We start from the raw sequence: 12193 nt of genomic DNA on the forward strand, positions 1-12193 counted from the left end.
TTGGTATCAGAATAAAACCCGTTGAATTCACGTTCCACTCACGGTGCTGAGCCGAGAGCAGCAGTCCGAATCCCTTTCTATTCTCCCTACTCCCTCGGCCCGGCAAGGCACCCTCACCATTTCTCCATGGCCCAGCTCTACGTGCGTTTTGTAATGTGGATTTTAGGTAAAAGCCCCAGTCCCGTAGGAATCAATTTTCACCAGATAAAAACCAGAACAGAAAATCTACAAGAATATCCTGGAGGTCTCTTGAGCGACGACACACATTTTTGTCAGTATGTAAAGGGAAGTAATGACGGCAATTATAAAAATCTGCAGTGGCATAAGATGCTTCATTCAATTCTACGAGAGCATCTTTATCTCTCAAGGATGAAAGTACAGTCACAAAGAATCTGAAGCCTTACCATAAGGGCAAGCAATGTACCTAGTTCCTTGGCTTTCCATCGAAAGACACGGCCAACTTCTTTTAGTTTTTCTAAAAAAAAAAAAGTCAAGGTGGTGACACTGGAGGCAGGTTCTCAGCAAGCCTTTGGCTCCAGGTCTGAGAGCAGGATGTTTGGTGAATACACGAAGGAAGCAATAGTTTAAAAAGCGATTATTAGTCCCTGTAGGTAGAAAAGGAAAGGATGGCTTCTGAATGCTGACAACAGCTAAAGAAACCTTGGCCCCAGCAGATAGTAGGTCACCAGAAGGCAGAAGAGTCAGCGTTGCCTCTTTCCCCCTGGGCAGGCACTGGTCGCGTTGGGCTCTGAGAAGATCGGCAGGCACTCAAGAGCAAAGATGGAGGGAACTCAGCACACTCAGTGGGCGCACCTGCGCCTGGCAGCGAAGGGGAGAAGCTAGCGTGCCCGCTGGAGCCCTGAGGGCCAGAGCATGCTGGACCTTGTGTAACCGATTTTTCCACTGCCACGGTACCGAGTTCATGTGAATGGAATGCTGTCCCACAGGATGTCCCCCTCCATCGCCATCTCCCTAACTATGTGCCTCGACCTGTCTTGACACTCGGCAAAAACAGGCCCTTGTAAAAATGTCATTGAAACAATCCTCTATTTAGTTTTAGCAGTGGACTTCTAATTTATGTCTTAGTCAAAGTAAATTTATAAAACGCAATTTCATTTGATGGTCATTAAGAAGCCTGAGCCAAGATAAATATTATCAGGGTTTTGGGTTCCTTTGCTTGCACCTGTCCCATCCACTCCCACCACTTTTTCTAATCTGTTGCCATTCTAGAAAGCTTCGGCCTACCTGCATGCTGGCACTGGACATTTTCCTGCAAGACTCTCCTCTAAGGTCCCTGTTTCCCAGGCTTTGGAACTGTTTTGTATTGCTGGTCAAAAGCCATAACTATGTCTGTGTGCTTTTCTCTTTGCCAAATATGAAATTCTAATGGGATTATCCAGTTAATCAGGTACATGCCTGTGAATTACTCTTGAATTTCAAGACCCAAACAACTTTTCCTCTGAGGCCAAATTGCATGATAGCTTTTCAGCATCTCATGAAGCAGACAGGGTGAGGCAAGGGGCATGGTCAGGTCATTTAATTTAGTTTGTTGTTTTTGACACTAGATATTTTTCTGACTTTTCTTTCTTCTTCCTTATTTCTCCCTTTCAGTGATCATGTGCTAGGTACCTCCAGCTTATATTTAAAGAGCTGTGTTGGAATCAGTGACAATCGGGGAAGGACAAGTAGATTCGCATGTCTTTAGCAAACAGATGACAGTTGAATCCAAAATCATACAATACACAACCGAGCACAGAGTTGGTCATCTACCTTGCCAGAGAGTAGGTCTGAGGTAGAGCTTCTATAGTGGACACTGCTGGAACTCTTCTCAGATCCCCTACCATCGTTTCTCACGTTTCTGTGCATCCTCCCCAGCTTCTGTGTGTTTTTCTTTTACTGACCACATATGACACCCCCCTCTGATACTTCTCTAGCTACTAGGGCAGTTTTTCCTGCAAAGAGAGAAAGCTAAAAAGTCCTGGGAAGTTGACTTCCCCCACCACCATTAGCCAATGACTGACCAGGGCAGGAGTGTGACAGTCCAGCTCTCTCTGTACCCACACCCCGGAGTTCTATGGGATCAGAACAAAGATGCTCTCTAGGGGACACTGCCTGAATCTGCACCCTCGCTTGACTCCCACCCTTCCCTGTATCCTATTTTCCTCAATCCCTTAATGAGATCTGAGAGATCCAACCTAAGATAGTCTCTAACATGCGTAGTTGTCTGGGCAACCAGAAATGGAGAAATCAAGCACAGACAGTTTTGCCATAGAGGGCAACGTCCAAAAGGATGTTGATGGTAGTTCGCTATGTGCAAAGCTATACTGGGGTTCAAAGGTTTGAAGTGGTATTTAAGCTATACACAGTTGTGCAGTGAGTAGGTCACCGGAAACACTTGAAGTGTGGTTTTCATGGATTAGGACAAACGTATCCTGGAATATAGAAAGATCTGGAGTAAATTAGCCATTAGAAATTCATAGCTTACAATTAAGAAAGCACAGACTAATTTCTGGGGGAATGTATTCCATTCCTACATTAGGTCTTATATTTTAGTCAAAAATATGCATTGAATATCTGCAGTATATAAAAGGACTTGACTAGGAACTAGCAACTGTTTGTAGTTAGCGAATCAGACAGTGCTTAGAGTTTAGCGGGAGAGACACATTAAAACCTAATCACATGTACGAAAATGTGTAAGTTTCGCTTGTGGTACGTGTCTTAAATGCTTGCAAAAATCTAGGAGAGCATAGAACAAGAATCCAGACTCATGCCGAGGGGTTGTGGGTTAGCATCCCTGATGTAGGAGAATATAAGCTGAATCTTAAGTGTCAGAAAAGTGAATTGGACAATGGGGGTGAAAGATAGCATTTTAAACATCACATGCAAAGCCCCTGAGGCAGTAGGAAAACATTCTCCAATTTTAGAAAGATAACTAGTTTTTACTAACCATCAGGAAAATATCCCCAAAGGACTCAACTCTTAGTGCTCTTTAAGAATTCCAAATTCTTTGATTAGAAACTTTCCTAAAATACACAACAAAAAAAAACCCCAATCAGTTTATCTTGGGTAATTCAGACATTAGGCTTGTGCAGTTCAGCCATTTAGGCAAATAACCACGAACACATGCTGTTTCATTTCAGCTCGAACTAATTTTGCACTGCGGTTAGTGACTCCATTCAAGGGAGCAGAAAGCCACCTCACCTTGAGCCACTGAGAAAAGTGATCTCAGAGACTCTCTGAAGTTCTAGGTTGGCCTTTCAGCTCTGAGACCTGAGGGGCTGGAAGAACACCACTCTTAGCGTGGGGCACAGTGAGGATGTGAAGAAAGAAGATGATTCTTCTGGTTAATGAAGATCGAATGGTACTTCATTGTCTCAGTTGTGGTCTGCTTGCCATTTCAGAGGGAAAAGGATAAATATGTGTTGAGGTAACTGAGAAGATACGGAGCCAGTAGTTCCTTTAGAAAGACTAAAATGAGAGTGGCATTTAAGAAGCAGAAAGCCCAGACTGCCAACGCCGAAGAAAGACACGTTCCTGGACTGGGTAAAAACTTCTAAAGAGCAGTGATGAAATCCCCATGAGTTAAAAGAGCTATGACTTGACTAGCCTAAAAATTAATGGCAAATTTCCCTCTAGATTTTTCTCCACTGAAAGACTCGTTTGTTGTAATGAAATTTCTTATTCCCCATTTCAGTTTTAATAAATAAACTTTCCCTCACTGGATATTGAGGTGTTTATATTTAAGGGATTGGCAAAGGAAGATAATGGCCCTCAAAAGTCCTTATGAAAACCACGAAAGTGAGCTTAAAGCACTTGGTGCAAGGAAACAATATGTTTGTTTAACAACAGCCACGAGAGAACACACTTGCTTACAGGGTTGTATACTTTGACCTATCCTTAACTCCCACTTCTTAGGAGTATATGGAGAGATCATCAAAAGTTTAATTAAAAGTCTTAAAAACTCACTAAAATAATTATGTCAGTCCATAAAAATATTACCTCGTTATACATTCTCTGGTTCAGGCTACTTGCTAGGGTCAGCATAATGTCACAGTTGGGCCAAAAGGCTGTCACCTCCCCACCTTCAAGGGGAACATATTACAATGTGTTTATGCAACATATTACATTTAAAAACCTAAGAATCAAGTTTTCAATTCCATTCCAAATATTTCGGCACCAACCAGCAATGCTGAGTTTGGGTTAACTTCATTTAAGTTCTGAGCCAGTGAACTTGTGTTGACTTCCAAATTTATATATTGTTTTGACCCTCAGAAGACTTGAGTATGAAGTCTCTTCAGACATTTCTGTCTTCAATGATTCACATGAAAATTTTCTTATGTAATCTAGTCTTTCTATAAAGTGGCTGTCATCTCATTTGTAATGAAATACAATCCATTAAAAAAAAAAACCAATTTTCCATTATCTAAAAAAAGAAAAAAAGCAAGCTTATCCAATTAGAAAATAAGCTGGCATTTGCACTATTAATGCTGAATAATTAGGAGAATCATAAAAAAATACTAAATTATGATAAAGGTTTGTGTTACATGCTGATATTGCCACATTTGATTATACAAAAATTATACAGTTCCTCTACGTATTTCTTCATCGACACACCCAAAGACTCAATGTCTAACAATGTCACTGGCAGACATAAATTAACAACACTGTGAGTCAGTGGATCTTAAAACTGGCTACTGTACATTCTGAAACCTGTTTGCAACAGGACAGGTTTGTTTCATTTTACCACAAAGATAGTATTCTCAAGTCTTTTGTAAGGTCAATGCTATACCACATTCTCATCATGACATTTCATTTTAATAGAAGAGAAACTAAATGACCTGATTTCGAGCTAAACATACTGGTAGTAATTCATGAAGTGCTGGACATGACTTTTTTCTAAGCTGAAGAATGTCAAACATACATTTTGAAGGAGACATCAGTTATCTACACTATATCCTACAGGACCAGTTCAAAATTCAAAGAATTGTAAAAAATACTTATTTTGGAATTATTTTAAATCCCTTTCACATTCACTAATATGAGATATACCTACAGTATAAGACACACATGCGTGCACGTGCGCGCGTGCACACGCACACACGCACACACACACACGCTAATGACAACAACCAAGTTGACGGAATCAGTTCCAGGTCTAGATGTTAAATCTCCTCATTCAGAATAAAGCTCTCCTTTCACTACATTCTTTGGCCCAATATTATTGTAATCTAAGGTGATGCGATAGTACAGGATGCTACTAAGTAACTCGATAGAGAACTCAAAGTCAAAACACTGATTTTTATTCTGATTCCATAATTAATTCATACATTGTTTAACATTCAGGGTTTTTTTTTTTTTTTTTTGACATGGTAAATAAACTCTAAGAAAAATTCAGGACCACTATGACTCTAGTGCTTTGCTCTATTTATGTAGACTATGTCCCAAAGCCAAAGTCAGAATCACAACTATCAACTCTCAATTGCTGACATTAATAATGAATGAAACTATTCTATTTGTTCTACACTTTTCTTTCTAAGGTTTGCATGATCAAGGACACAGTTCTAAAAGTCTCCAAAGAAAGATTCTGAAAGCTTTCCCAAAGAACAACTCAGAAGAGTTCACCCTTGATCATTATGGTGGGCATCATTCTCTTGTTTTTCTGATGGAAGACAAGACTGATGAATAGTCACAATAAGAATCAAAGATGATTTCAGAGTTTCCTTCGCTCATACTAAAGTTTCCTATTTTACAGCTTATAGACATTAAAGTGTCCTTGATGAATCCTCTACTAACTCCAGAGGTCAAAAAATATTCTAAAAGGTGATGATTCCAATAAAAGCAAGTGTCACCTGTACGCTAGCAACTCATTTATTATTGGAGGGGAATAACTCTTCAGTGAAAAATTCCTTCCAGCGCATAGTAATTGAGCGTCATTGGGGTCAGACTGTTAAAAAGTACAACTTGAGAGAAGGAGTAAGAGCGCTCTAGAGCGAAGGGAGCCAGGACCCACGGACACCACCCGTGAGTCTGTGAAAGAGCCAGCGATGCCTCGATGAGGAGGGTCAGAGGGGACGTGGAGAAAATAAAAAGATGCTTTGGAGATAGAATTGAGAGGACTCGACCAATGGATTCAATGGGGTGAAGGAGGAGTCAGAGTCAGGGTGATTCCAGAGTTTTCCATGAGATCATGGAGAAAATGAGGGGATCAGTAATAGGGAAAGGGAATGCAGGAAGAGGAACAGGGATTTTCAGTTTCCACTGAGGTGATGAGAAGCAAAGGAGAAATAACAAGTCCTAAATTAGACCTCAGGTATATCTTTAGGAGCGAGACAGTGGGAAGAGATTTCTAGGAAGCAGCTAGAAGTGTGGATCTAAAGCTCAAGAGAAGTCTAGGGGAGGGTCAAAGACATGTTTTAGGGTCTATAAGTGAGAGCTGGAGAGCGAACCATTGGAAATGCTCCGAGAAAGAGTGAAGGGCAAGAAGAGAACAGAATTCGGAATTCTGATCAACAACGACTAAGAGACAGACAGAGGAAGAGGAGAGAAAGGGGGTGAATAAAGGAGACAGGAAGAAAAGAAACAGAATATCTCAAAGCTGAAAAAGAGACTTTCAAGAAAGAGGAAGTGGCCACTATTGTTAAATACCATACCCAGATTCAAAGAATGAGGATAGCAAAGAAGCCATTGGATTTGGGAAATAGGATTTTTTTTTTCCCCAGTGACCTTTGAAAATGTCAGGTCAGAAGGAATCGAGGTCAAATTGTAGTCGGTAATAAAGTATGAAAGATAAAGTAGCAGAGGTGAAAAATAAGACTTATTTCAATAAGCTGGGTAGGAAAGACAGTAAAAGGCGGCAAAGAGAAAAGTGGGTGGTGCAGGCTTTTTTCAGAAAGGGGAAATAATAAACATGTCTGGGGGCTGCGTGTGTGCAACTTACGCGGAGAAAGGGTAAAAAATGGAGATGGAAAGAATGAAACTGTACAATGAAACGAAATTCCCAAGGATGCAGGAGGAAATGGGACCAAAAATATAGGCAGAAGCATTAACCTAGTGATGCAGAAGAAATATGTCTGCCACTTCGATAGAGGAAAAACAGTGGGTGAAGATATAGGTACGATATAAGAACATTTTTACTTGAAAGTTTTTTTTTTTTTTTTCTCAATGACATAAGGACTTGGATCATCTGCTGAGGCTTTGAGCAGAGTAGGGACACTTGGTGTGTTCCCTATGGGACAGGAGTGGCAGGGAAAAATAAAGAAACTGTTGAGCAAGATCGAGTGAGATCAGGGATAATAAATTTGTAATAAAATGAATCGATGACATCATCTATTTTCTCTCTAGGAGGGTGTAGCAGACCTAATCAGAAACAGAATCGTCAGCACAGTAAGTCATACGTTGAAAGTTTTCATTTAGCAGAATGATGGAGAGATGAGAACGCTTGAGGGATACGGACATGGTGTACTTGGAGGTAAAAAAAAAAAAAAATGTAGGCAACAGGGACTTGGGAAGATAAATCTACTAAATCAGATCAAGGGAGCTAGAATTCAAAATTATTTCAACAATGAGGTTTAGTGGGAGTGAGGGAGGAAGAAATAGAGAAGGAATAAAAGGTTGTAGTCAAAATGGAAATTTTGGAGTTTTAGACTTCAGAGGCCAAGGCACATCCATACAAGTGTGTTGCTGAAGTAGAGAGGTAGCCTCGACTGCAGAAGGAAGATAAAGAAACCCCGAGAGTGTTAGATAAACCATCAGGATAAAGAATAGAATGGAATGTTGAGGACCAACTGTGGACCAGCTATTAGATTTGCGTGACAGTTCTGGGGAGTAACCTTCAGTTGGACAAATGACAGCAGAGGGGGTGAGAAAAGGGGAAAATTCAACTGCAACTAATAAATTACGAAAATCACACAGGGTAAGGAACTGCTGCTGCATGAATCTGATGAGGGAAGAATCCGATGAGGGTAGGTGGATGACGTGACCCGCAGCGCGATACAGGCTGCTGAGCTGAGGGCTCGGGGAGAATTTGTGGGTGAGCAGAGAGCAGACTCAGCCTCCCAGGCTGTCATAGAACCAGTGCTTCTAATGAAGGGGGTTTCACAGGAAGCGGTGCTACTGATAAAAAGCGGTGGATAAAGAATCCAGATAAAAGGTGGAAAAGGGAAACTTTAAGTGTAGGTGCTATTGAAGAGATAAGAATAGAGACCTTCTGAGAGTTTGGTGCTTGCTCTTAATATTAAAGCATAATATAAAAATGGATTTCCTACATAATTTAAGCAGAAGACTAGAAGCTAAAAAACAAAACATATTGTCTGCTTTTTTTATCATGATGTCTTCAAAGTCTAGGGTATTACAGATACTACAAAAGTATTTCATAAATGGATGAATAGATAAATAATTGAAATATTCTGTCCACCTACGAAGGACGTGAGGTTTTGGGTCATTTGACTACTACTGGTTTGTACTGAGTCAACTGTACCCTCTGGTTCCATCATCCTTGGCTCAAGTTTTATTCATAAAAGCCTGAATTTAAGGACGCAGCCATGACTATATATATCAATAAAGCTAATTGGATATAAAGGCCTCGTGAGCATGCCTTAGGCCTTTTCTTGAGCCATTCTAGCTTTATAAAATAGATCCAAGTGTTTATTTCTAAAAAGATGTTCTAGAAGAGGTGGATTTGTTTGGAGGTACTCTAGGGATAGCATAGGAGCCAAGATCAGACTAAGGGGATGCAAGTCTATGCTCCAGACCCTACTGTCTACTTTCAGCCAGAGGACTGTTGCTTTTAACTGTTTTATATTTGGTACTTTTCACATTAAGATTTTCTTTTGTTGAAGTTGGTGTCATGGAGAATGTTATTTCTCTAGAAAGAGCATAGATTTTCAAATTTAACTAATGGTCCAAGGCTCACCGAGGGAACATGCCTGTAAACTCTCTGATTTGGAGAAGCACCCTGGGAGTAAGCGGAAGGCAGAGACAGACCCATTCCTCCAGGGTCCAATCAGACCAATGCCTGATATTGCACTTCACTGGAGCCAAGTTGCAAATTCTCCAGGGGCCTGACAGGAGCAAATCTCTCTGGAGAATTATCACATGATTCTAGGCCTCAAATACTGTTTACATGGAATTTGTCAAACACAAAGTCTAGCAGATAATTAGAATTAATCATACATAGGGGGAGACAAGGCCACAGTATCTGTGGCTATCAGATATAATAATTCTGCTTGTTATGTTCAAGGGAATAAAAAATAATATTGAGAATTTCAGTAGAGACTAGGAATTTTTTCTAAGTAGTAAATTTTGAAAAAGAGCCATGTAAACCCTAGAACACTGAGGACAATCAGAAACCTATACTTCTCCCTCTCCCCAAAACTAAATCTCCTGGATGGGATCAAAGAGCTAACAAGGTAGTGAAGAATTACAGGGCTAAGAAACACATGTATGGACACTTGATGTACAACAAGGTGGGGGAAAACACTGTTTTTAATAAATGGTGTCGAAGCAATTAAATATACAAAAAATGTAAAACTTGATCCCCTGCCTCACAACATATAGAAAAAAAATCAATTCCACATGTATTTATGACTTTGGGGTAAAGAAAGAATTATTAACGAGGTTTCTAATAGCATGAACCATAAAGGAGAAAAACACTAGTAGAAAACAACATGTAGATAAAGAGAAAAGAAAAGTTGAAGAGAAAGGAATGGAGTAGGATGGAGAACTCAGGCAGAAAAGCTGACTACACAAAGAGAAGCAGGTATTTCACTGGACTCCAAAGGAAGAAGGCAAAGACACATGCAGATGCAGGTGAGTTTGCAAGTGGGGTTACAGGAGGGGTTGCATGAAGATGAGTTCCTATGTATTTCTACTTTTTGACATAGTAGAAGGTGAGAGAGGTAATTTGTTGAAACTGTGGGGGAATGTGTTCAGGTAAGAAGGTTGAAGAGAGTGCATAAGCTCCTAAATAGTCACTATTAGAAATGGGAGCTAGAACTGATGAAATATATGACTGTTTAGCTGCAATGAAGGCCCAGTTAAGGAAGACCATGTTTAAATCATACCAACTTAGTTCTGTAGCCTAGACATAAAAATGGAAAGAGAGAAACAGTTGGACTGAAACAATCTATATTATAAATAGTTTGGATCTTATCAAGTTGGTGTAGTGGAAGGTAAATAGGTAAGGATGTTGATCAAATTAGTGGGAGAATATTAAAGGTAATGAGTTATGTAGTTTAAGCTGCATAGAAAAGGAAGAGAACAGAGAGCAGCTGAATACATGGGGACTAGAAGAAATCAAGAGACTGGTGGTCTTGATGCGGTATGAAAATAGGATATAGTAAAAGTGATCAAATGATGGAGTTGGAGGACCAGAGTCTATGATCAGAGATTAGTATGTTTTAATTCAAGATTTCAAAGGAGAACATGTGTGGGTGATGTAAAGGTCCCACGTGAGATCACTGGAGTGTGTGGCTTATGTGGAACACACATAAAGGTCACTGCAATGGAGATGATCAAGAACTCAAGAGGCCACGTACACAGTGAATGCACCAAAGATGACAGCAAGATGGCATATTGAAGAAGACCACGAGCCAGCATGACAGGAGGCCAACAGATAAAAGCAGCAAACAATTCTATATTAAATTGAACTATATAAAACATTTCTTATAAAACAAATGTGTATCTCTATGTCTCTATGTATATATGTATGTATGTATGCATGTATGTTTGTATGATGTTTATATGTATCTATGTATCTGCCTACTTATCAATCATATTGTCTGTCTCTAATACTACAGGTCCCTAAGTGTTTATACATGTATAATATTCAGTCATGCTAAAGGTGATTTGCAATGAAGTAACTGGCTTGTGAGTGTCATTACTGATGAGTTGATGCTATCATAATTTTTCATACGTCTTGAAAAATGACTTGATCAGTTCTAATACTTCAATATACTATAACTGTATATAGTTTTAGCTATGAATCATGTTGTTTTTTTCCTTCCATGCCACTTATGAGAAAAATTATTTTGACTACACACATTAGCAATCACTATCCTGATTCTATTCATAAGAATATTACTATAATTCTTTCTACTCTTTTATTACCTCTGTTGATAAAATGGAAAAAGATTCCATCTCTAATTACATATAACTAAACCCTGGGATGAGAAACAGTAGTGTTTGACCTGAGAAGTTGTTAAAGACAGTCTGGCTGAAGGAGAAGATATGACTGAACTTCCAACAAATCGGCTATTTCTGGCCTAAAATTCCACCGTTATCACTTCATGCTTTTAGAATAAGCTCTGATTAGCCTTTTTCTAGGTTTCTTTGAAAGGGCAAATACCCACATCAAAAGGACAACTCAATAAATTCCTGTCATGTTACTGTAAATCAGTTTATTAGATCGTTCTCCTACAGGATAGGAAGACCAAGTCAATGTGGGAACATCAGGTATTTTCGTGGAGAAAATCAGCTGAAATGGGAGTGGACAACAGAAAGGTGAGAGGTGGCAGCTGTAAGATCTTTGTCTTTTCAGCTGTATTTAAGAGGTTTTCAAGAAAAGGGGTCATGTGTTCTCATACACTTGCCCTCTTAAAAATGAAGCATGTATTTACACATGCGTAGGTAGAAAATTAAGGATCTATTGCATATAAATCCTAAGGTCACATGACACTTGATAAAAGTGTTGAATATAAAAGGATTTATATTAAACCAAAGACTTCAGAAATCCTTTCTTTATGTACTACTTTCGTTTCCTAATTTGGAGGGGCTCTGTGCATAACTATGGATGTGATAAAATTCACATGCTCAGATAAGCCCCAATGGCAAGTGCTCTTCCTCATGTTTGCTACCCCAATGTCACCTTTGTCAAGTCCCAACAACCAAGGGAGCTCACTGCTGCCAAACCCGGATCCGAAGGTGCAGAGATGGACTCTACTTGACGGGTGGAGCCACAAAGTCACACCACAAAAAGGAGTGCATACAGGGATGAGAAGGATGTCTTGCCATTTCTGCAAAGCATGGACAAGAGGAAGGTGTGGAAGGACACTCCATAAACGGACAATACTGTCACTTCAGGGGAGGTTTGGTGAAGGAAACAGTATTTTACTCACTTGTATTTGTTTGACCACTATGCCAAGCATTCATTAACCTCGTAAGTTTTTTAAGTAGAAAAATTTAGTAAATATAAAAG

The 12193-nt window shown here is 39.6% G+C and overlaps 1 long non-coding RNA gene across 1 annotated transcript in view; it reads left to right on the forward strand.

The window, feature by feature from the left end:
• The window catches only part of LOC107195400, a 5035-nt gene extending 1312 nt beyond the window's left edge, over positions 1–3723 (forward strand). Inside the window, exon 2 of the long non-coding RNA XR_003045056.1 lies at positions 730–3723. This is a non-coding gene — a long non-coding RNA (uncharacterized LOC107195400). The remainder of the gene's footprint in view (positions 1–729) is intronic.
• Positions 3724–12193: the final 8470 nt, after the last annotated feature.

This window comes from Pteropus alecto, unplaced genomic scaffold (genome assembly GCF_000325575.1).
Source record: "Pteropus alecto unplaced genomic scaffold, ASM32557v1 scaffold101, whole genome shotgun sequence".
NCBI lineage: Eukaryota > Metazoa > Chordata > Mammalia > Chiroptera > Pteropodidae > Pteropus > Pteropus alecto.